Here is a 27,814-nt window from a genome sequence, read left to right on the forward strand (position 1 = left end):
TTTTTTAAAACTGACTTCCTTTTCAGAAATATTGTTTCTAATAATACGCACAATATTGCGCGGATATGTTGTTTTATGTGTTGTTACCTTGGATTATTAGCATAAAAACAAGTAGGGTCATTTGCTGACTGTAGGCAATCACCCAATGAGGTTAAAAGGCAAAAGGCCAAGGAAATCTCCAGATATTGATCAGTCCCGAATGGTACTGTGCCCTTCAATTTTTACCTACTTACCCCAAAACAAAAAAAGCCATCTACTGATTTTTCTATGCTGTTCTTTCTTGAGCGGAAGCGATTTTCATCCTTAATAAAATCTGTAAGAAAATCCTTTGTAAGCATAGAATACAACCAAAATAATAGCAAACTCGGTTTGCTTAGTCTGTTCATGAGACTTAATGGAAAATGCAACACCTCTCAGGAATCAGTAAATGTAAAAATGCCATAATCAAAGGGAATTTAGTCTTAAATATGCTTCAACCTTCCAAAATAGCTGTTCACAATTCATTTGCTTTTACGAAATTGAACTACAAAATATTTCTAACCTTTTCATTTTCGTGATTGTTTTCATCTGTGGTCTTGTTATGACTCCTGTAACGGATAAAATATGCGCACTCATATGCAAATAATGTCAACATGAAGTACAAGGTACAAGATATAGGAATATATGTGTAAATAACAAGAGCTGTCCATAAGACAGCTAAGCTCGAATATTCGAAATATTGTCCCAGAAGCAGGAAAATATTACCCAAAATGGTAAATATCAAAAGAGTTTTAAGTTCAAAAGGGAACATAATTTGACCAAAATGTGTTATGGGATTTGCTGCTATCAACTTGTGTTATAACCCCGAAGACACATGTGAAGTTTCAATTCAATATCTGCATTAGTTTTGGAGATAGTAACTTGCATGTAAAACTTTAACCAGAACTTTTTTAAGTCTAAAAGGGGGCATAATTTACCCAAAATACATGTCAGAGTTATGGGACTTGACCCAGTGAGGTTGGTAATTGACTTAGAAAAAGGAAAAATAAGTTTCAAATCTATATGCCTTTTAGTAATAGCTGTATGTACTTGCACGCAAAACTTTAACCAGAATTTCCTAAGTTCAAAAAGGGGCATAATTTGGCCAAAATGAAGGTCAGAGTTATGGGACTTGCTGCTATCAACCAATTTTATAACCCCGAAGACACATGTGAAGTTTCAATTCAATATCTGCATTAGTTTTGGAGATAATAACTTGCATGTAAAACTTTAACCAGAATTTTCTAAGTCCAAAAGTGGGCATAATATGCTCAAATTACATGTAAGAGTTATGAAACTTGACCCAGTGAGGTTGGTAATTGACCTAGAGAAAGAAAAAATAAGTTTCAAAGCTATATGCCTTTAAATGATAGCTGTATGCACTTGCATGCAAAAACTTAACCAAGGTGTGACGCCGATGCCAACGCCGACGCCGACGCCAGGGTGAGTAGAATAGCTAGACTACTTCGAATAGTCGAGCTAAAAACTTCTCTGCCAAATCATGTATATTTTTTTAAAACTTTACTCATCATTAGCAAGTACGTGTTCTTTTTTGTATACCTTCAGTAAAGGCAGTAAACAGCTTCTTACCTCTCCCCACAACATTAGCAGGTACAGACGGTTTTTATTAATTTGCATTAGGATGCCAGAAATGCAATTTTATACAGTATTTGCTAGTGTCTAACTAAATATTTCGAAACAGTAAGAGATAGTTATATGTGACGCACCATGACATTTTGGGTCCAAATTCGGCGTTACGTCATTTGAGAAAACCTCGATTAAAGTTACGTCACAAAAAAATGGTGGACTGTTACCCCGTGTTCGCGGCAATTAATGCCTATTTCTTTTCAATAATACTCTACCTTGCCACAAGAAATAAATGAAGTGACAAGCGGTATTTATCAAACTTTCATGTATTTTAACATTTCCGTGTTTTGCAATTTCGTTTCTTTAATTAAATGATTGATAATTTATCGCCCTTTGAATCGACACGCCATTTGTACTGTAAACATCGAAGGTCGTGGAGAAAATGAAACTACCCCAAAAATCGATATTTGATGATTTATTTCAATGGTATAAAGAATGACAGCTAGCGAATTTACAGGTAAGTAAGTATTTAAGCGATACGCAAGGTTTAAAAATATTATTTGCGTTTATATCGACTGTTTTGCCCGATATATTTTCCAAAATAGCCCGGATATTGAATGATTATGACACTAATGACAGTTTGGAGTTAGCGCAATTCATATTTGTGTCACTATGCTGTAGACTATATTATTAACTAAATCTGTCAAAGAAGTAAACGTTTTTTTAAAGTTTTGACTCTTGTTAGTATAATCAGTATGCAAGACAAGTAGATTCTATGCAATGGTGTCAGACAAAAACACAACATTCAGTCACAGTCTTTAGTTACATAATTTAAAGCCCTAGTCATTTTATATAGCCATGTCATGAAAGTGATTGATCAGGAACAGTTGATTCACATCTATTGTCAGCTTCAATCACTTATTTCTTACTTATAATTTGTCAAATCAATCTATACATAAAACTTCTACAAGGCATAAATATTGTTTTTACTTGGTGTGAGACAGTTTTTCCAAAGCTTTTCATGCTACATTTGCATACAGTTCAGTTGGCCATGATTCTGGATTCCTCACCATTTTGTACTGTTCTTGGCAAGTTACTGACAACCACTTGGTAAAATGAATAAACCTTAGATATATTTTGTTTTGAAAGTCTTGCCAGGGATTCAAACCTAGTATTACTCTTTTGATGGATGTATTTGTGCTCTATGTACTGAGTTAACTGCCCAGGCCATTTTTATCTTACATTTCAGCCTTTAACAGTATTTTTTTTCATTTTACAGATCAATTTTTACCACAGAGGTTTTTTTGGCCTGATGCAATGACATTAAACAGATAAAGGATTTTCCAGGAAGGTCTATACACCACATGCTGGATTTTTTGGGGGTTTGTAATTTTCTTTTTACATTTTTACTGTTACTGTCTTGCTATTCTAAGAATGGTGAAGACATATTAAAATAACATAAACATTAATGATCAAATATTTTTCATACCATTTTAAGAGAAATGATTTTAATTACAGACTTATTCAAGAAATATGTATATAATATATTAGAAGTGAATAAGTATTGATATATACTTAAATATTAAATATATCATGTATGTATTTTCATAAGGAAATTATTTTCACAGTAGAAATTTGATTGCATGTATTGTGTGTCTAGTATGTCAGAATCTTGGCTAGCTTATGCATTCTTGAACTGCTTCTTTTTAGCTCGACTATTCATAGAATAGTGAGCTATTGCACTCGCCCATGCGTCGGCGTCCGCGTCGGCGTCGGCGTCGGCGTCCGCGTCCCGATTTTGGTTAAGGTTTTGTATGTAAGCTGGTATCTCAGTAACCACTTGTGGGAATGGATTGAAACTTCACACACTTATTCACTGTGACAAACTGACTTACATTGCACAGGTTCCATAACTCTATTTTGCTTTTTTACAAAATTATGCCCCTTTTTCGACTTAGAAATTTTTGGTTAGGGTTTTGTATGTAAGCTGGTAACTCAGTAACCACTTGTGGGAATGGATTGAAACTTCACACACTTATTCACTGTGATGAACTGATCTACATTGCACAGGTTCCATAACTCTATTTTGCTTTTTTACAAAATTATGCCCCTTTTTCGACTTAGACATTTTTGGTTAAGGTTTTGTATGTAAGCTGGTATCTCAGTACTTACTAATGGGAATGGATTGAAACTTCACATACTTGTTTGCTATCATGATCTGACATGCACTAAGCAAGTCCCATAACTCTACTCTCTTTTTTTTCAAAATTATGCCCCTTTTTCGACTTAGCAGTTTTTGGTTAAATTTTTGTATGTAATCTGATATCTCAGTATCCACTAATTGGAATGGATTGAAACTTTACACACTTGTTCACTGTCATGATCTAACATGCACTGTGAAGGTCCCATAACTCTACTTGGCATTTTTACAAAATTATGCCCCTTTGACTTAGCAGTTTTTTGTTAAGTTTTTGTATGTAAGCTGGTATCTCAGTATCCACAAATTGGAAAGGATTGAAACTTCACACACTTGTTCACTGTCATGATATGACATGCAGTACAGAGGTTCAATACCTCTACTTTGCATTTTACAAAATTATGCCCCTTTTTCAACTTTTGTATTCATTCAATTGACAAGGCTGTTGAATAGTCGAGCGTTGCTGTCCTCCGACAGCTCTTGTTCTACTTGAAAACTGTAAGATTCTTGTATGAGTTTATACTTATCAATCCTGCTTCCATTCAGCTTTGAACAAAAATACTCTTTTACTTAAAAAGGTGCTTTACAGTCTTATATTTTGTAACCTTATCTTAAAATGAAGTTCTAATGTTGTTGAATTTTTGTTTTGCAGTGATGAAAGAAATTCAAGAAAAGTACTCTATGAATCTGTGAATGGGAATGAAACAAAGGAATTAATAATTATTATGTTATTCTGATCATCCAGCTGAAATCATGCCTATGGAATAGAGTGCATGTCACAAATACTGATATGAGCAATGAGCAGATAACTTCATGTTGCACAAATAAGGTCATATTTCCTGCCCTTATGACCTGAAAGAGTTAAACAGATCTGATTCAAACTACAAATGTGTTTCAAAAAAGTAAAACTTAGTCAGCTGTGAGAAATATTTGGTAAAAGTGTGTTTTGTTGCCATGACAGCTGTGAAGTGGTTCGAGAAGCACAATCTTAATTGTCCTAACTGTACAGAATTCAACTTTATACACTTTCCAAAACTGCATGCATGGAATACTAAGACATGTCTGTTATATGAATTCTAGTTTATGTGGGGCATTAACACATAACCTTTGGAGGAAACATCTTTTACAATCAAAATTGCCTTGCCAGTGTAGGAAGGATTTTTCCAGAAATGGCCATGACAGAAAACTATTAATATTGCAGAAAATATTTGTTACTGGCTAAATGTAATGTATTTTATTTCAAGAATTATTCATGTAAATCCATGTTTTTAATTGTATAAAAAGATTTTTCACATGAACTTCTCAGAAATAGCTAATTTTGTTGCAGACTATTGTAAGTTGCCATGGTAACACAAATTTGACTTGAATTTAGATTTGTTTGATTATGTAGACAGCATGTTCCTTGTTTATATTCTGCTAATAAGACTATACTCTGCAAGAAAATATCTTTTATGTGTAATCATTGCATCAACACAACATGTTACAACACAAATTTGCCTTAAAATGGCAGAGCTGTAATGCAGGAAGGCATATCAGGAAAATGTGTAATTCTCAAAGTCAAATTACATTACATGAACTGATGTTTGTTTTTTATACCTGATCATAATTGACCATTTTCGGTGTAAAACAAATAAATACTGAACAGATGCTAAATGAATGTTCTGAATCTTTCTGGAAAATTTACAAAAATACTACTATTTTAAGAAAATAGTGCATTGTTGCCATGGTAACGTTAATTTGACTTTAAAATTATCTTGGTTATGTAAACAACATCTTTCTTGTTTATATGTTATATTTGTTAAGCTGTATTATGTTAGTATATATATTTTCATATGTAATAATCTCATCAGCAAACCACTTTGTTACCACACAAATCTGCCTTAAAATGGCAGAGTTGTAACTGAGAGAGGTGTATTTGAAAATAAGAATTCTCAAAGAATATCACATTAATATGCATGGAATGATGTCTCGTACTTTTAAATAAGAAAGCAAACAGCTTTTGATGTAAATATATGGAAAAACACTTCAAATATTCAAATTATTATACAAAAATTGACAAAAATATTACTTTTTGTAAGAAAATACCACATTGTTGCCATGGTAATGATTCACTGATCAGTATAACTAAGTCTGCTGAAATTTTAGCAAACTTACAGTTGATAATAACAGTCTAATAGTTACATCTTCTTGCCTGATTTTCTTTCTTACTGTTTAATAGATAATATGACTTTAACAATAAGATTGATGTGCGACTTTGGTTGTTGGGATGTTGTCGAACTTGATATCAAATAAAGTTTGTATTTTGTTCAAAAGAATACCATAAAACTTTGGACAAATAAACAAGTTGTCTGTGAACTATGTTTGCACACTAGAAAAAGTTAATTGTGCATTTATTTCACATTCTACGTGTAATTTATTGCTAGATTCATCAAGGGACTATTAAAAAAGAGGTTAAACAACAGTGTTGCTATGGAAACAATTTTTAGAACAAAAAAAAATTGATACTACATAAAAGAAAAAAACGACAAAAAGAAATATATTTCATTAATCACATGTTGCCTTTGTTATTTTATCATGTATTTTATCTTGATATTATTTAAAGATGGAGTAATTATTAAGATATACTGCCTCAATTCTGATACAGTTAGACAAAAACATGGTGTCCGAAAAGCGGTAATTTCTCCATGACAACGGCTGATTTTTGTTGTCAAATTGCAGATTTATACTCAGCACATGTCAATCTGTCAGATTAGTCCAAAACCCCATTTTTGACCAAAATCGCATTTGGACCCAAAATCTCATGCTCTGTCACATATTCATAAGTGATAAGTTGATTATTTAACATGGGTTTATCCTCGAGAGAACATGAGTCGTTGATATTAGAAACTACAACAAATACTACAAACTGCTACATCAAAACGGATAAAAAACTTTAGACATTTTAATGTGATTTTTAGGGCCAATGTACAAAAATATTCAACAACTGATACTTTGCCGCTAAGCGCTATTGGAGTAAAAGACGATGTTTTCTTCCTTTTTAAAATAGTTTGTAAAGAAGTCTTTGTATAATGTTTCTGCGCTCTACTGTCATTAAGTATTAACTGGATCCATAACTCAGATTCAAAGTGTTCATACTTCCTTGCTTTTTGTTGCCTGCCACCAATTTCGTCTTCATAGTATCCTTCTAAGTCACCTTTGTTCGAATCGCATCTTTCTGAACTCAAGTTTTCGCCCATATCTTAAAACCTGTAATCCAAATAACATTTGATGTTATATTAAGCTTGAAATTTATGTAAAACAAAAACAGAAGAAACAGCTTTCCAAATAGATGGTATGCATACTTACATGGTTAGAAAAGTGTTACTCTCAGTAGTGCGCATGAAGTATCATAGTCAAAATGAATAGATTCATTAAGCTTTCTACCATATACCTTTGACAAATATAAGGGAAGCAATTATCTGAGATAGGCTTTAACAAGAAAATACTATATTTTATGTTCTTGTCGGAACATATAGCAGCCACAATTTAAACTAAGGCATTATGAGCATTTAAAAGAAATAAATTATCTGAATTGTCAGAAAAAAACAATTTGATAATATAAATGAAACTAAAACTGAATTTAAAGATGATCATATGATGTTGACCAAAAAGGCGGTCAACCTACCTTGATATTTGATTACGAAAATAACATCACGGATTGTTGATTTAAATCTCATTTAGAAAAACAAAAGTAACTTTCAAAACATATTATCAATCGTTGTATTATTTGATCTCTTGACCTAATTTAGATAACCAGATGAATAAATTTGTATGTGGACTTAAATTTCATAAAGCTAAACAGCCACTTACGAAGATCTTGTCAAAATGTGATTTGTAGAGTGCAATTGCTATTATTCTAAGACCTGTACTGACTAAATCAGTGTTTATGTTAAAATCATATGTGAATGTAAAGAATTCCATAGAAATTTAAAAAGTAGAATAAATTTGAGAAGAGTAAGCCTATTTCTGATCTTGTTAAAAAAACTCCAGGGAAGTTTGTTTAGATGTGTTTTTATCAAATGACCACAGCTGTCCTGTACTCACTAAATCAGTGCAGAATTGTAAACAAAAGCTGAAAATCAGATATATAGAAAAAAACTTCTGACTTTTGTATTTGAAATGACATGCAGGGAAAGTTTGTATTAGCTATTCTCTAATTCCTACAGCAATGTTACAGTTGTGTATGATTTATGATAATGACTTTTTTTGTACTCACTGAGAACGAATTCAACCCGGAAAAGCACCTCACACACAGGAAATTCGTGAGAATTAGTCTGATTTTACAGTTAAATACGGGTAGACAATTTTAGGCCAAACCTTGGTTATAGTACTTCCATACCTTTATCTGCTAATGACCAAGTCTTTTTGCAGTATATAACAAAGTTTATAAATATCTTACTGTGTGGAAACAAAGTATATTACTATGTGAAAACAAAGAAGCATACTATGTGAAAAAAATAGCTTACTATGTGCTTACTACGTGGAAAAAAAGTATCTTACTATGTGGAAACAAATAATCATACTATGTGGAAACAAAGCAGCTTACTAAGTGAAAACAACGTAGCTTACTATGTGGAAACAAAGCTTACTATGTGGAAACAATGTAGCTGACTATGTGCTTACTATGTGGAAACAAAACAGCTTACTATGTGGAAACAAAGTAGCCGACTATGTGCTTACTATGTGGAAACCAAGCAGCTTACTATATGGAAATAAAGTATCTTAATACGTGGAAATACAATATCTTACTATGCGAAAACAAAGCAGCTTACTATGCGAAAACAAAGACGCTTATTATGTTGAAACATAGTAGCTTATTGTGTGGAAACAAAGTAGCTTATTATGTGGAAACAAAGTAGCTGACTATGTGATTATTATGTGGAAGCAAGGTAGCTTACCATGTGGAAAAAGAAGTATCTCAATATGTGGAAACAAAGTATTTTACTATGTGGAACCAAAGTAGCTATGTGGAAACAAGGAAGCTCTCTATGTGGAAATAAAGCAGCTTACTATGAGGAAACAAAGTAGCTTACTGTCTGCTTATTATGCAGAAACAAAGTATCTTACTATGTGGAAACAAAACAGATTACTATGTGGAAACAAAGTATCTTACTACGTGGAAACAAAGTAGCTTACTATGAGCTTACTATATGGAAACAAAGTAGCTTACTATGCGGAAGCAGAAAAGATTACTATATGAAAACAGAGTAGCTTACTATGAGGAAACAGAACAGCTTACTATGTGGAAACAAAGTATCTAACAATTTGGAAACAAAGTAGCTTACTATGTGGAAACAAATTACCTTACTATGAGGAAAGAAGTGGCTTACTACGTGGTAACAGAATAGCTTCCTATATGGAAACAGAGTAGCTTACTTTCTGCTTACTATTTGGAAAAAAGCAGCTTACTATGAGGAAACAAAGTAGCTTACTTTGTGGAAAAAGCGGCTTACTATGTGGAAACAGAGAAGCTTTCTATATGGAAACAGAAAAGCTTACTTTGTGCTTATTATGAGGAAAAAAAACAGTTAACTATGTGAAAACAAAGTATCTTACTATGTGGAAACAACACAGCTTACTACGTGGAAAATAAGTAGCGTACTATGGCCTTAGTATGAGGAAACAAAGAGCTTACTATGTTGAAACAAAGTATCTTGCTATGTGATATCTATGTGGAATCAAAGTAGATATCTTACTATGTGGAAACAAACTTTCTTACTATGTGGAAACAAAGTATCTTACTAAGTGGAATGAAAGTAACTTACTATGTTGAAAAAAAGTATCTTACTATGTTGAAAGAAAGTATCTTACTATATGGAAACAAACTAGCTTACGATGTTGAAACAAAGTAGCTTACTATTTGAAAACAAAGTGGCTTACTAAACAAAGCAGCTTTTTATGTGGAAACAAAGTGGCTTACTATGTGTAAGCAAGATTATCATTTCGAAACAAAGCTTACTATGTGTAATTAAAGTATCTTATTATGTGGAAACAAAATATCATACTATGTGGAAACAAAGTAGCTTACTAAGAGCTTACTATTAGGAAACAAAACAGCTTGCTATGTGGAAACAATGTAGCTTTTTATGTGTAAGCAAAGGTTATTATTTAGAAACAAAGGTTACTATGTGGAATTTAAGTATCTTACTATGTGGAAACAAAGTATCGTACTATGTGGAAACAAAGTAGCTTACTAGACTAGGGGCTTACTATTAGGAAACAGAGCAGCTTACTATGTGGAAACAAAGTAGCTTACTATGTGGAAACAAAGTATCTTACCCTATGGAATCAAAGTATCTTACTATCTGGAAACAACGTAGCTTACTATCTGGAGAAAAGTATCTTACTATGTGGAAACAAAGTAGCTTACTGTGTGGAAACAAGATGTCTTACTATGTGGAAACAAAGTACCGTACTTTGTTGAAAGAAAGTAGCTTACTATGTGCAAACAAAGTAGCTTACTATGTGCTAACAAAGTAGCTAACGATGTTGAAACAAAGTATCTTACTATTTGGAAACAAAGTAACTAACTATAAACAGTAGCTTACTATGTGGAAACAAAGTAACTAACTATGTGGAAACAAAATACCTTACTATGCGGAAAGAGAATAGCTTACTTTATGGTAACAGAGTAGCTTACTATGTGCTTACTATGTGGTAGCAACGTAGCCTACTATGTGGAAAGAAAGCAGCTTACTATGTAGGAATAAAGTAGCATACTATGTGGAACCAAAGTATCTTACTATGTGGAAACAAAGTAGCATACTATGTGGAAACAAAGTATCTTACAATGTGGAAACAAAAAAGCTTAAGATGTGCAAGCAAAGAAGCTTACTTTGTGGAAACAATGTAGCTTAGTTTTTGCATGGTACGTGGACAAAATTAAGCTGACTATCTGGAGCAAAGTAGCTTACTATGTTGAAACAAAATAGCTTACTATTTAGAAACAAAGTAGCATACTATGTGGAACCAAAGTATCTTACAATGTGGAAACAAATTAGCCTACTATATGTAAACAAAGGAGCTTACTTTGTGGAAACAAAGTAGCTTACGTTGTGCTTGCTACGTGGACAAGATGAAGCTTACTATATGAAGCAAAGTAGCTTATTATACGAAAAAAGTAGCTTACTATGTGGAAACAAAGCAGCTGACTATTTTGAAACAAGGTAGCTTACTCACTGCATGCTAACTATGTGTGTGTGTGTGTGTGTGTTCGGGTTTAACTGCTAACTATGTGGAACCAAAGTCGCTGACTATATGTAAGCGAAGCTTACTATATGTAGATAAAGTAGCCATATATCTCACTATGCAGAAACAAAGTAGCTTACTATGTTGAAACAAAGTATCATTATTTGTGGAACAAAGTAGCTGACTATGTTGAAACAAAGTAGCTTACTGTGTGGAAACAAAGTAACTTACTATGTGGAAACAAAGTAACTTACTATGAGGAAACAGTGTAGCATACTATGTGGAAACAAATTAGCTCACTACGTAGAAACAATGTAGCTGACTATTTGAAAAGAAAGTTGCTATGTTGAATCAAAGTAGCTTACTATGTGGAATCAAAGTAGCTTACTATGTTGAAAGAAAGTAGCTTACTTTATTGAAACAAAATGTCTTACTATGTGGAGACAAAGTAGCTTATTATGTTGAAAGAATGTAGCTTACTATGTGGAATCAAATTAGCTTACTATATGGAAACAAAATGTCTTACTATGTGGAAACATATTATCTTACTATGTGGAAACAAAGTAGCTTACTCTGTTGAAATAAAGAAGCTTACTATGTGGAAACAAAGTAGCCGATTTTGTTGAAACAAAGCAGCTTACTATTTTGAATAAAAATTCTTACTACATGTATATGGAATAAATGTAGCTTACTATGTGGAAAGAAAGTATCTTACTATGTGGAAACAAAGTATTTTACTATGTGGAAACAAAGTAGCTTACTATGCGGAAACAAACTATCTTACTATGTGGAAACAAAGTATCTTACTATGTGGAAACAAAGTATCTTTCCATGTTGAAACAAAGTAGCTTACTGTGTGGAAACAAAGTATCTTACTATATGGAAACAAAGTAGCTAACGATGGTAAAACAAAGTACCTTACTATTTGGAAACAAAGTTACTATGTGGAAACAAAGTAACTAACTATTTGGAAACAAAGTATCTTACTACATAAAAACGAAGTATCTTACTATGTTGAAACAATGTATCTTACTATGTGGAAACAAAGTAACTAACTATGTGGAAACAAAGTAGCTTACTATGTTGAAACAAAGTATCTTACTATATGGAAACAAAGTAGCTTACTATTTGGAGACAAAATATTCTTTAAACTGAATTATAATATCAATGACTTCATTATTCGTTAATATCTACAGAAAGTTATCATCACAATTTGCAATTGTAAAGCTGTATTCATCATTTTACCAAGTAATTTACAAGGCGGTAGTTTATCAAGAAATTTTTAGGTGCATTCTTTCGATTTCTTTCGATTTACATATTTTAGTTGAATTACTTGGTATGGACCAAACAAAGAAATCAAATAATTATCACTGTATTTTAGGTTTCATCTTCTAAAATTTTCTACAGTTGATTGCTTAAACATTTATTAAGAGTATATCATCAAAACAAAGAAGTATTGGATGAACGAACAACATCTTTACCAATATTTTACCTGACAATTACATGTTCTGCAGTACTGTCCCGTATGACAGATACTTTAAATATTCTGAAAAAGTTGTCCCCATTTGAAAATGAATGTCAATTGTAAAGAAATAAAAATTAACAATTGCTGAAAACTGTGTTCCACCTAGTTATGTCAATTTTCAACACTCGCACGCTATTGCAAATGCATCAAGACGAATATATGTAACAGTTCTTTGAAAATGGTGAGTTTTAGGGCGTTTGACTGCCCGGAAGTGAGGCCCCTTTAGGCAGCCCATTTTCGGAATTCAATGTTTATATCAGTATATTGACACTTGTTTCGTATAATAATATACATGTTTTACATGCTGTTAAATTTTCACGTGAAGCAACTCTTTCCTTCTATGATTTGGTGCTGTTTGACTTTTTTCTCAAAACGTAAGGCTAAGCGTTGAAGTTTTTAAGGCTTTACCGGCCAATAGCTGTTGACTTAACGCAAAACTACTAGTATGGTTAAAAAGCTGTACAGAGATTGTTAGAATCATACATTACTTCTAATCGGTTTCCGTTATATGTACAAACTTCATTTTCAAGCAGACCATCTCGTTTCTAAAACACCATAGTTTTAGTTTTATGTGCATTAACCTCTAGACTCCATGTTTTACGGTAAGTACACATCAATTCTAGACTTGTATTTATTTATTCGGGTGTTTTACCAAAAATAACCATGCCCTCAGCAAATAGCAGTAGAATAAGTACAATCCCATCAAAAGGAAGACCAGAGTATATGTCATTTTGGATAAATAATTATAAATCTTCAACAAAGAAAGAAAGAAGCACTGGTGATATATTATCCCTCCTCCTCCCTCACTGCATATTCTAAAACGTCTAAGTATATATTACATAAACGAACACAAGTTTTAGCCTTTTCTTATGCATCTTTTATCATTGCCAATACTTTAAGCCGCTGAGCATTTCTATAAATACAGTCATACGCCACTTAGATATTTACATTGTACAATCAAATAATGCGAAGAGACACTTGTTTTTATTGATTACAATAGCAAGGATTTTATTTAACCTAGTTGAAATATTAAAAAAACAAGTTTATGACCGAGACCTGTGCTCGGTCGGTCTTCAAATGCTTCTAAGATTATCTTTAAATCCATAATCCATCCATCAGGCAACACGCTCAAGTACTTTATCTGTAGTACAGCACTTAAAATTGTTTACATTAAACTGTGTTGTTCTATTAAGGCATTGATGTAAATCTTTTTAGAGAAATATTCCGTTCTCTTTTTTTATTGTTCCATTGCCTTTTTGACATTCAGAAGAAACATGTCTCTATGCACCTTTTCTTTAATCTAGGGATTGTATTATTTGTTTTCACGCATTTCAAGTCTCTCTTGCAAACTGCTATTTGGCGGATTACCAAATAATATCAATACGGCCTTTTTTGAGATCACCATCACAGACATTCCGACAAGCTTCAAGAATATACATTTGAGTTTCAAGATTAATAAAAAAATTGAGTTGAAAGACAATTAACCTCTAAAGGAAAAGGAAAAAATGTCTTTGTTCTGTGATTTGAAAAGGTAACTTTATACTGTACCTGATAAGCGCAAAAGATCAAATTTCCACTAACGACATAAAAATGGATGTACAAATGGAAAAATCGTACCACATAGAATTAATCCGTATTTAATTGCGTACTTGAATATTTGCTCTAATGATTTTGCCGTGAAAAGTTCGTTATTAATGATGATGCCATATTTGTGTTATCTAAAGAAGCAATATTAATCTGCCGTCTATCATTTGCACAACATAAAATCCTTTAGCGCACTACGATCAAAATATCTTTACCTGTATAGAAGAATCTCCGGCTTGTTCTGGAGGGCGTGTTTAAATCGAAAAAGAGGCTCTGACGTTTAATAACCGACCTTGATACAATACTTGACGAAACTAGTTTTGTTGATCAAAAATAGAAATATTAACTGACTCTCATATTTTGTAAGCGTATTTTGATAGAAATGAATCGAAAATAGAAAGGTTAAAAGGACAAAATAAGTAGCATATTTAATAACATGTTTTCAAGAATATTGTTGAAATATTACAGGAAACATGTACCTGTTAATTTCACATTACATGTATAATTAAATATCTTTCCTAGCGTTTACGCGGTAATAAGTATTTTGATGTTTCGCTGCCACAGTAAAGTCTGTGTTCAACGATAATACAATAATCACGCCAAGTATATATTTATCACAGGCGCCCGTCCAGTCTTTCAAAGGGAGACAACTTTTTCCCGGCGATTATTGAAACTAGTCGGAAAAAATTGTCTCCCTTTGAAAATGAATGTCATTTATACTTAAAATAATCGGAAAAAGTTGTCTCCCTTTGAAAATGAATGACATATGTACTTAAAATAGTCGAGAAAAAGTTGTCTCCCTTTGAAAAGAATACTTTTGTAAAGAAATAAAAATAAACAATTGCTGAAAACTGTGTTCCACCTTGTTATGCGAAATTTCACCACACGCACGCTACTGCAAATGCATCAAAACGAACATGTGTAACTGTTCTTTGAAAACGGTGAGTTTTTAAAGGCGTTTAACTGTCTGGCAGTGGTGCCCATTTGGGCAGTCCTTTTCCGGAATTCAATGTTTATATCAGTATACTGACTCTTGTGTCGTATAATAATATACATGTTTTACATGCTGTTCAAGTTTCATGTCAAACAACTCTTTCTTTCTATGATTTGGTGTTGTTTGATTTTTGTTTCTCAAGGCCTACTTCTTAACCTTAATTATGTTAACACATGCACGGCGTAAGCAGTATTATTCTCACGAATGGCGGCGGGAGAAAAGAAATTTTGTGACATTTTGGAAACTAAAACTGGATTTATTTTAATTCACGGCAAGGGTAAAGTGCTTTTATTCTTTTTATTTAAGCGTGTGTAAGGCAACTATCTAGGTGTTGAAATTTACAAGGATATAAGAGGATAATATTTCACAGAAAACGTAGCTGGAATCGGACAGCTGGAGAAATTGACCAGTGTTGACTGCTCATGTGTATTGAATGAAAAAATGGATGAATTGTTTACATGCCTGGCAATATACTGTTGTTATGATTTATTAGTTCAATGACAGGTTTTGTTAGATTGTACATAAATTTGGCCCAAAATCTTCAAAATTAGTGCAAGAAGGCTTACAGAACACACACTTTTGATGCGTTATCGGAAACAGCTACTGGTAAGTCAAAACCATTCTAAACTTGTGATATTGTTTTCGCTCCTGTTAACTGATTAATACACGGCGCATAATGGCAAGGCGGAAGCTAAAAACTAAGAAAAACTTGCTTTCAATATGAATTTTATTTGTGCACCCAAAACTACTCTTATTTAACAGTGTTTAAGTTATTATCAAAAAAGATGAGAGTGCCTGAAACACCCAAAGGGAAAACATATTTAATTAAGTCCCAACTGGAGTACTGAAAAATAAATTTGAGCCGCGCCATGTGAAAACCAAAATAGTGCGTTTGCAACCAGCATGGATCCAGACCAGCCTGCGCATCCGCTCAGTCTGGTCAGGATCCATACTGGTCGCTTTCAAAGCCTATTGGAATTAGAGAAACTGTTAGATAACAACATGGATCCTGACCAGACTGCGCGGATGCGCGGTCTATATCCATCCTGGTCGCAAAGCCACTATGTTGGTTTTTCTCATGGCACGGCTCATTTGATATCATTCACCTTGAATTTATTAGATTTTTTAATCACTTAAATCTCAGTATTTCATCCGAAAATATAAAATGAAATAGTATATACGAGTATAAAATTTAAAAATATTGAGACAAAACTGAGGTTCATTTAAGTATATGTGTCCCTTATTTGCAATTGTTTTTCATTTCCAATAGGCAGTCTAGCAGACTGAACAAATCTGAGCAAATGCTTCACACTGGCTTTGAACACAAGAAATGAAAGCAATCTGTTATACGTTGGGTACTATAAACGTTTATATTTTGAAAGGATCACTCGGAAAACGCCAAAGTTTTCAACGGAAAATTTAGGGTATTGGAAAAAATGTGTTTTTAGGATCTAGAAAAGTCACTTAAATTAATTAGCATTTATCGTTCTGAATGGTATATTTAGAAAATAGCCAGACATTCCCTAGAAAAACCACATTGTGTTTCACTTTGTGTTTCAGTATTTTGCTTGAAGCTACACTGAAAGTATAATGCCCAAATAAACATGAACTGGAAATTCCTATGGTTAATGCTAAAAATTACTGTCAATACCCATTTGCTAGCGTTTAAATGACCATTTAGAAACGTGTAAGCATTCAGTTAGTTTTTTCTATGCACAGATGCACGGATAAATTCGGAAAATGTGGATTGTGACGTAACAAAATATGGGCTATGTATGAGGATGCAATTAATCACTTAACTTTCGTAAATCGTAAATTATTAGTATTATTTTTATGCTGCTCGAAGGGCGAGCATAGTTGCCACTTTGTCCGCTCTTCCGTACGTCCGTCCCTCTATCTGGAGTAACTTGAAAATTATTAACGGCATTTTATTGAAATTTCACATAATTATAGAGGCCATTGAGACAAAGAGCATTGTCAAAGAAGCATAACTCTACCTTATCTAGCTTTTGAATTACTCCCTTTATTAAACAAAATAAGGTGTCAGGATACTGGTTATATGACACAAGGAAGTGCCTACGCCTTTAGTATCTTGAACAATGAAATCGGTCCTATCGCTAAGGTGACTATGTCTTAGGCTAGCTGACAAACGATGTAGAATGTCCTTTGTTAAAACGTAAAGCTGGTGAGACCAAATATCTCAGATATAGAATTTTCCTCTGGCTACCTTGCCTTAATGATTCGTGTACCAATGCTTCGTAAATGATTTCTATCATGAGCTAGACAATTTCAAGGATGAAGCAAATCACTAAATATTTGAAACTAACAATCTTTAATTAAAAATGATTAGATCAAACTCCTATAGGCTGGAGACTCTATACTTGACTGGTCTTTTTGTTGAAGTTCCCGTCAGACAATGTCTTTGAATCAACAACATACGAGTCCTATCGCATAGATGCTCGGCCTCTGTCCTCTCAAACTCTATATGATTGCCCTGATTCCTGGATGCTCAGCGCCTATATGCTATCATATGTAGCATTCAATTACCATATAGGTATATCCCCGATGCCTTGGCTGTACTTCGCCAATAACGCTGAACCGTCTATAAACTGGAACTCTCCTACTATCTCAGTAGATTACCAAACTCTGGGTCTCTGTCTCAGCTTCCCGATGCTCAGCCTATATACGCTATCGTATATAGCATTCAACTACCCTTAAGGTAAAACTCCTATGCACTGGCCCTATAGCTCGAAACCTTATTGAAATTCTGCAACTCTTCTTTAATCTATAAACTTCCAAAGTCTTCTTTTTTTAATAATTTATCCGCCCTGGCAGGGTAATTGCAATATTCTCCTTATCAAGGTACTGGGATAAATCATTAGTTGAATCCTCGATGTGTCTTCTTCGACCGCCGGATACCGAATGAGCTCTCTGTCATCCATCTACCTATTTATACCCCAGCAGACGTGCTATTTTTAGAACTTGTTTCTGACTGGTCCAAATTTAAACATAACGTTTTATCAAATATCTGGTTCCCTTTAACTTTTGTATATGACGATGTGCGAAGGTGGGACCCAGTCATACACATAATGAACCCAAATCAGCCACAAATGACCCAAATTCTATTATTAACAACAATTCAACAATAATTATAGCAATGATAGCATGACAAGGGAGTCAAACACTATCTGTGCTTAATGTGTTACGTTATCAATATATCAAACATACAAATTATTCTGACAATAGCCCCCTTCTCAAGAAAATACTTTCAGTTTTTTCAAAACTTTAAGGAATAATTTGTATACAAAATCTCCTTTTCTTTTTACTATTTCTCCATTTTTTTACAAACCATTTATCACTGTTATTATTAACATACATTTAGTAATATACTGATTGAATTAGTATCAAAGATCAAACATCTCTAAAAGACTCAACATAATGTATATGATTTCAAGAATATCATACAACGATCATCTCCTGACTTTTTTTTAATATCATCATAAATGATTCATTTGTTTCTCTGATCGTAAGAGAACTTGTCAACGTTCCTGTTGACATAATAATTGTTATCACCAAAACCTCCTTTTACATGAAAGCTCCTATCAGGCCTACGTATAAACCCTTTACCGAGATCATCTCTCATGTCATTTTGTCTCCATGACTTCTTATGGTCAGATTTATTTGGGCCATGGTCTTTATAACCCCTAACATCTCGTCTGTTAATACCTCTATCATATACACCCTTTCTGTTATGCCAACGTGATCCTCTATTCACGTACTTAATAGATGACCTCTCATGATACAGGTTGAATCCTTGATCATCAAAATTGTGTGACTCTGGTCTGTCATCAGATTGTCTCCAGTTTCTTTCTGTTCTATCATGATGCCTGTATTCTTGCAAACCATGTCTACTGTAACTGCTCTTTGATGACAGGTCAGTCTTTACTTTCTTGCATACATCACATGACCGGCAAAACATTGTTACTTCATTTGTGATGTCTGGCCAGTGAAAACTCGCTCGTATTTTATCAAGTATCTCTTTAGCTGATAAGTGTACCCTGGCTATTGCCTTATGAGCTTATGTCATAACACTTCTCCTGAACTGGGTTGGGACTACTATCTGTTTAACCACTCATCCCCTTTTCTCCTCGAAGATTCTATATAATACGTTTTTCCTCACTTCATAATGAAACCTGAAACCTCTTGTTGTTTTCAGTTTCGCCTTATCTTTAGCGTAAGTCCAAAGTTTCTTTAACGTCTCATCATCTTTCTGAGCATTTTTCATTTGCTCGACATTAAAGGTTTGCTCTTTGACTTTGCAAACCTCAAACGGTTCCGTAATTTCTACATTTATTGCATGCTGGGTTTCCGTCATCCCAGTTGCAGCAATATTCTTGCCGGATGAAGACTGTCTTTCATTTCGGGTTTTCCATTTTTTGACTGGCTTATCTGAAACTCCTTTTGTATTTCCGATCATCAAATCGCATGTCATCGTCGGCAAAACCATTGCCTCAACATCTCCTGTAAAATATGGTGTATCAACCTGTATCTTTGCTACAGGAACTGTCCTTGAACTCCATCAATCGCAACCATAAGATATTGCTTATCTAACATTTCACTCTCTGATACAAGGTCTTTCCTGACAGCCGCTAACTCACAACCTGTGTCTCTCAACACCTGGACTTCTTTATCACCTATATACCCTTTATTCAATATCAAGTTCCCTTTACCCTTTATTAAATCAATGGTGCAGGTGCTTACTATGACAGAAACAGATTGTCCATTTGCTAGCAAAAGCCGTCCATCTTCTATGTTTTCTTTAACATGTTTGTATCTAATGGTACAGCTATGCATGAAGCTGAAACTTTTCTGAGTTCCGACTGTCTGTCTTTCTGCGCTTGGCCTTCCTTTCTCTAATATGCATGTGTAGAGTCTTGCGTGCCATGCCTATTTCTCTGTCTCTCCTCATAGGATACCGTATTAGCTAAAGCTGTACCGCTTACTTTCCTCTTGGATAGGTCTCTGCATTCTCGTGCTATATGACCTTCCTTATTACATATGAAACATACGGGCTTCTTAAAAGCTGGCTTTTCTCTTTGTGTAGGCTGAGACACTGGCTAAACCTCGGTCGAAGGCTGTGGCTCTTTGCTGCATGACAAATTACTTCTATTTATCCGGTTATATGTGATAGAGCCACCATGAGCTTCAATATATTGTTCTGCCAACTATGTAATCTCAGCTCTCCACTTTGCAACTCTTTCCTTTAGGAATAAAGCAAGGTCCTTGGAACAAGTTTGGATGAACAGTTCTCTGATCATAAGGTCTTTCAGCATTTCAAACGTATTGTCAACTTCTGCCATTTCTGTCCATCGACTGAAATACCTGTCCAGCCTTGCCATGAACTGAAAAACACTTTCACCACGTTCTGGCTTGCATTCCCTGATCTTCAATCTAAAACCTTCCTCTGTTAACTGATAAGGCTTCAGCACGGCTTTCTTCAATGCAGTATAGTCAGTGGCTTGGTCTGGAGGCATGCTTGTATATACGTCCAGGCCTTTTCCTGTGAGTAATGAGCTGAGGCTTACAGCCCATGTCTCTTCTTTCCATCCCTGGCTTTTTACAAAACGGTCAAATCGCTCGAGGTATGCATCCATATCATCTTTACTTTCCTCGAACTTCGGAAGCCTTGGCCGCAATGTTTTACTGCTCAAGTGCTCAGCACCTTTATCAGCTCCTAAAGCTCCGGCTTCAGCCTTTATTTTAAGCATTTCCAACTCTTGCTGTTTCAAAACTCGTTCTTCCTCTTTTAAAGACCGTTCTTCCTCTTTCAAAGCTCGTTCCTTTTCCAAACGTTCCAACACAAATAACCTTTTCTTCTCAGCCTGAATGCCGTAACTTATCGGCCTGCTCAAGCTCAAACAGTCGTTTCTTCTCAGCTTCTTGAACCTTCTTCTGTCCTCATCCCGTCTAAGCATACGTTCCTCACGTTCTGTGTACTTCTTCTCTTTCCTATCCACATATTCTATGAGATCTGAACCTGACAGACCCATACGTTCGCCCATCTCAACCCATTTATCGTAGTTCATCTTTAAGTTTTAAGCTCAAACTGTCTTTGAAACTCAGTTATATGTAGCTCATGCTATCTTCATTCACACGCCTTCTGGTACACCAACAGAATGTTAAAACCACTAGCCTCTGTACCTCCTTGGATAGAGTTTTTTTTTTTAGAGTTTATTCATTCATGCATTGGACCATAGGTCCCTGAGCATACATGCAAACATAAATATATATTTACAAATAGTTACATTGTCAAGTATCAGTTAATTGAATATGATGTAAATATCAGTAGCACATCAATATTAGGAACTGCAATATTATATCATATACATATTAATTCATATATGATGTATCCTGTATACAGCGTGAGGAAAGAGAGGTTTTCTATCAATTAAAATAATAACAATATTGATTTCTAATGTCAAAAGCTTTATGTACATACATCGCTAAGTTCTTATTAATATTAACATTTTCTGCAGTCATTAATTCAATAAATCTTGGTATATTTGGTCTTGACCAGTAATATTTCTTGATATACTTTTTTCTCAAATCATAATAAAGTGAGCATTCTAAAATAAAATGAAATTCATCTTCTAAGCTATTACAATAATGACATTTTCTTTCATTATAAGGGATTGGAACCGGTTTATGCCATCTGCCTGTTTTAATTTCTAGTCTGTGAGATGAAACTCGTAATCTACAAAGTGCATTTCTAAACTTACTTATGTTTACTAATTTTAAATATGGTTGAAGCTTGAAACTTGAAAACAAAGCGTAACTTTTTCCTCTTGTTGAATCATTAATATCCGCCCTCCAGTTTTGAATAAATACATCAGTTAATCTAGTTTTTAGTACAGATATAAATGCATCATTATCACCAACTTCCTGAAATAACCACACATCATAAAAGCCAAGGGATTGTAACAGATTTTTCACAGATTTTGCCCATGAGTTACTATATGGTTTTACTTCTAATTGTCTGCACATCAAATCATAAACAGCCTTTACATATTTTTCATTCTTCATTTGTATAATTTTCAACCAATATTTAATAACACCCATAGCTCTTCTTGTTAGCAGCGATGTCCTACCTAGCTCACTCTATATAAAGTTATTTTGTGTTTGGATTTTGACGCCAAGTAATCTTTTACAAAAGCTTAAATGTACCCTTTCTAGCACCATAGATTCGTTTAACCCCCAAATTTCTGACCCATAGTTTAAAATAGGTAAAATTAGCTTATCAAATAATTCCAACTGACCTTTTATTGGCATACCTGGGTATTTAACAAGAGCTGATTTCAGTTTATACATTGCCTTTGTAGCCTGTCCTGCTAATGTATCATATGTCATTTTAATGAGCCACCAGTGGTAAAAACTATTCCTAAATATGTAAAATTATTGACAATATCTAAAACCTGACCTTTAAACAAAAATTGTAGATCATTTTTTAACTGTCCACCTTTCTTAAATATCATAATTTTTGTCTTTGTTGAAGTTACACTTAGTTTCCATCTATCACAATAATCTTCTAACAAAAATAAACCCTTTCTTAGTTCTTCTTCCGATTCTGCCATAATAACTATATCATCAGCATATAAAAGTAGAAACATTTTTAACATTCCAGTATCTATTCCATTAAACCCGTGTATCATAAAGTGTTCTTCAATATCATTCAGATAAATCGAAAATAAAAAAGGAGATAGCGATTCACCCTGTCTTACCCCTAGCAAACATGAAAAATCTTCATTACTTATATTATTATTGTACTTTACTCTTGATCTTACATTGCAATATATAGATTTAACAATATCAAGCATTTTACCTCTAATACCTATTTTTATGAGTTTATACCAAATAATATCTCTCACGAAAAAACCAAAAGCTTTGGTAAAGTCTACAAACACCGCGTACATTCTTTTATTATTATTCAATAAATGATTTATAAGGCCATGCAACACAAAAATATTATCGATAGTTCCCATATTTTGTCTAAAACCTGCCTGTGCTTCAATATACCCATGATAATATTCAGCCCAAGTATTCAATCTGTTATTTATAACCTTTGTAAATAATTTACCAAATGTACTTAGTAATGTTATACCTCTGTAATTACTAGCTGTATCAATGTCACCTTTTTTTATGTAAAGGTACTACAAAACCTTCAGTCCACGCTTCAGGAAAATACCCAGCGTCAAACAATTTGTTAAAAAATGAACATAAGATAGTCAGAAAACTGTCACACATTATGCCATACTTAAAAAATTCATTTAAAAAATAATCAGGTCCACCAGATTTGCCTGTATTTAAGTTTTTACAAGCTTTAATAATTTCAGTTTGTGAAAATGGTATATTTAGCTCATTAAACATTACTTCTAATTCTCAATTCAAATATCTGTCATTGAAATATATAACATCCTCATCCGGTTGAAAAAAACAACAGTCTGGGTCATTAATAGATTTAAAATACTCTAAAAAATCTTTTGTAGTTAGAGATGTCTTACTTTTTACAACAGATCCTTTTAACAAATTCCAATACTGTTTTGCATTTGACAATTTAGCTGATTCAAGTTTTTGTGTTTGACTTTGGATATGGATCCCGGACGAACCCCCAAATTGTCAGGATACTGGTTATATGACACAAGGAAGTGCCTACGCCTTTAGTATCTTAAACAATGGTTTGGGTCCAATCGCTAAGGTGACTATGTCTTAGACTAGCTGACAAACGATGTAGAATGTCCTTTGTTAAAACGTAGAGCTGGTGAGACCAAATATCTCATATATAGAATTTTCCTCTGGTTACCTGTACCAATGGTTCGTAAATGAGTTCTATTATGAGCTAGACTATTTCAGGGATCAGGCAAATCACTAAATATTTCAAACTAACAATCTTTAATTAAAAATGATTAGATCAAACTCCTATAGGCTGGAGACTCTATACTTGACTGGTCTTTTTGTTGAAGTTCCCGTCAGACAATGTCTTTGAATCAACAACATACGAGTCCTATCGCATAGATGCTCGGCCTCTGTCCTCTCAAACTCTATATGATTGCCCTGATTCCTGGATGCTCAGCGCCTGTATGCTATCATATGTAGCATTCAACTACCATATAGGTATATCCCCGATGCCTTGGCTGTACTTCGCCAATAACGCTGAACCGTCTATAAGCTGGAACTCTCCTACTATCTCTGTAGATTATCAAACTCTGGGTCTCTGTCTCAGCTTCCCGATGCTCAGCCTATATATGCTATCGTATATAGCATTCAACTACCCTTAAGGTAAAACTCCTATGCGCTGGCCCTATAGCTCGAAACCTTATTGAAATTCTGCAACTCTTCTTTAGTCTATAAACTTCCAAAGTCTTCTTTTTAATAATTTATCTGCCCTGACAGGGTAATTGCAATAGTCTCCTTATCAAGGTACTGGGATAAATTATTAGTTGAATCCTCGATGTGTCTTCTTCGACCGCCGGATACCGAATGAGCTCTCTGTCATCCATCTACCTATTTATACCCCAGCAGACGTGCTATTTTTAGAACTTGTTTCTGATTGGTCCAAATTTAAATATAACGTTTTACAACGAGTACTTGCTCCATCAAATATCTGGTTCCCTTTAACTTTTGTATATGACTTAATGTGCGAAGCTGGGACCCAGTCATACACATAATGAACCCAATTCAGCCACAAATGACCCAAATTCTATTATTAACAACAATTCAACAATAATTATAGCAATGATAGCATGACAAGGGAGATAAACACTATCTGTGCTTAATGTGTTACGTTATCAATATATCAAACATACAAATTATTCCGACATAAGGCTTATCCGGAACGTTACTTGAAAAGTATTAAGGACATTTCATTGAGACTTCACAAAATGATAGAGATCATTGACGGAAAAATCAGTGTCAAAGAACCATAACTCTACCTATTGTTTTAATCATCTCCCTTTTTATACAAATAAGGCTTGTTCAGAGCATTACTTTCATAAAGTATTAACGGCATTTCATTGACACTTGACAAAAATGATAGAGGCCATTGATGGAATTGCTCAACACAACAAAAACAAAAATGTTGCAGGCTCCGGTTTGACGGTAGTGGAAATGCATGCTACCGTCCATGCCCTCTAGCTCCGGGTTGAGCAGAACTCGACATTTACACATGCTAAGAGTACAAAAAAATTTAGATACATCCGCAGATGTGTTCATACGGCGGTGCACATGGAACATTCAATGCTACACTGGTATGTAAAACATGCTTTGACCTTCAATCAATAAACTTCATAGGATACCTGTTTGTACCCAGTAGTTGATCCTTACTGTGTGGGACCAGTACGTCAAGGAGCAAGGCCACAGAGATTTCGGGACTGGACATCAAAGGCATACGTATTTTACAAACATCTTGCTTTTTAAAGTTTAGTGTCAAAAATGTCTTAAAATACACCCCCCCCCCCCCCCCCCACCCCCATCAAAATCGTTGTTTGACGACAAATCTAAATTTACTAATCACATAAAAATGATTAAATTTGCTTATTTTAAATGTCTGAAGATACCCCGAAACAAATTAATAAATTTTAATATATATGAGTATGAATAAAAAGACTGTGTCTAACTAAACGTGTAAATTGATTATTGTCCGCGCCATATACTCCGTCATTATAATAATGTAACGTTTTAAAACAAAAACTGATGTTCGACGATGGATACTTGTGAGACAGAAATATTATACATTTGGTATAAAATTTGAAAATTCAAATTGATTATTCCATGAAAATGTTTTAAATACAATTCGTGTTTATTAAAATTTGATTTCCTGATTTTTGTTGTTGTCATCCTTTCGTCCGCGTCAAAACATTCTTGCATGTAAGCGCGTTTCTCCGAAACAGTCGTACATCGGCAGTAGTCATGCATCAGTTTTCTTTTACTTAAACACTTACATCAGTCCTAGTCGGTATCCTTTGGACTTACATCTCTTTCGTGTTTTTATATTTCTCTCATGTTTTGTGATCTGACATTAAGTGGATGTCGTGTTTACACTAACATCTATTTATAAAGTGTTCTTATAAGATATAACTTGTATATATTTTCGAAACGTTCCCGATAGTAAATTAGGTTTGAGTTATTAATAAACTTAAAACTATTTTAGGACCAATCTGACGAAATATTAAGTTTTTCATGTTGAAATTTAAGCTTCTGAAAGTTGTCTGAAACAACAGTACATTATGTGGCGGCCTTTGATGTGCTTACACAAACAGTTTCATCAAGCGAAAATCCATCTGTACAGAAATTAGAAAATATGTCAACAAGAATATGCCATATTTTACATTTTCAATATGTATGAAAGTAAACGTTGAATACATATAATACCGTTCTAAAAACTATGACTAATTGTCCAGCATGCACCAAAGGCAGTCTCTACATAAATGATGACAAATACATTGTCCCCTGATAGACTGCATAAGTTAGTCAGCATCTAATCCATGACGACTTCCGTTTACTCCATGTCACGTTCAAACATCTATTTAATTAGAAACGTGATAGATCTAGTAATTTAGAGAGAAATCTAAATCCAAGCTGAATTAAAACCGGATTTTCAAATGAGAAAATCTGCTTATTCTCTGCAGGTATTCACTGTACCACACACAGGAGTGACGGATGATTCAATGTTACATCATTGACATGAACAATTATAGTATGTCCATTACATTTATAAACAATACATTATTGGGTTCCAGACTGTTGAACATTGCTACTTTGTCACGCATGCAGGGAGACGTAAGGTGGGTTGTTTAAAATGTTTCTTTTGTCTACCTAGCAGCGAAAGTGAACATTTGCCCGAACTTGCGCCAGCGATAGATATACCTGCCCGTCCTTAGGGAAAATCCTTGTCTAAGTTAGCGTACACTTATAAAAGGCTTAGTTTATCATTCCAAACTGTCTCCCGGGCTGGTAAGACTCTTCCCTACACCGAGAGGAATGTAAGATCATTAGTTCCTTGCGATCACGCAGTATTTGTTTCTGAGTGATAATTCATAGCTTTGTCTGGTTGGCTAAATGCTCAACTAATAATAATGAAAAGTTGTAGAAATCATGTCCAGTTTAGTCCTTTTCTATGGTCCATTTGCTTGGATGACATAGTACTTGGCATTAGGTAAGGAGTACTATAGTAAGACCTAGACCTATATACGTTACTTTAAAAATGAGCTGCACCATGAGAAAACGAGCATAGTGCATTTGCGACCAGCATGAATCCAGACAAGACTGCGCAGTCTGGTCAGGAAACATGTTGTTCTCTTTCAAACCCTATTGCAATTAGAGAAACCGTTAGCGAACAGCATGGATCCTGACCAGACTGCGAGGATGCAATATGTTGGTTTTCTTATGGTGCGGCTCAAATGTTCTTTAAAAGTTGGGTTTAATGTATCCGTTATATAAAACTTAAAAATATTTAATGAACCATGTAAGAGCATGTATTATTATAATATAGTGGATCTAATCAATGTAGATATATAAATATTCAAACGCAAGAGGAGGTGGATATTTGAAATTTTCTCATTCAGTTTTATTTGGCAAATGACTAAGCACTACTATCAAATGTTCCTTTTACTAAACCACAGATTCGCAG

The 27,814-nt window shown here is 34.1% G+C and overlaps 1 long non-coding RNA gene across 1 annotated transcript; it reads left to right on the forward strand.

Annotated features, from left to right (window-relative positions):
• The first annotated feature begins 1,985 nt into the window (after positions 1-1,985).
• On the forward strand, positions 1,986-7,790 carry LOC123538716 (uncharacterized). The gene is made up of 3 exons (XR_006683808.2): positions 1,986-2,122; positions 2,885-2,987; positions 4,455-7,790. It is a non-coding gene; the product is annotated as an uncharacterized LOC123538716 (long non-coding RNA).
• Positions 7,791-27,814: the final 20,024 nt, after the last annotated feature.

The sequence above is a fragment of the Mercenaria mercenaria genome, chromosome 18, assembly GCF_021730395.1.
Source record: "Mercenaria mercenaria strain notata chromosome 18, MADL_Memer_1, whole genome shotgun sequence".
Classification (NCBI taxonomy): domain Eukaryota; kingdom Metazoa; phylum Mollusca; class Bivalvia; order Venerida; family Veneridae; genus Mercenaria; species Mercenaria mercenaria.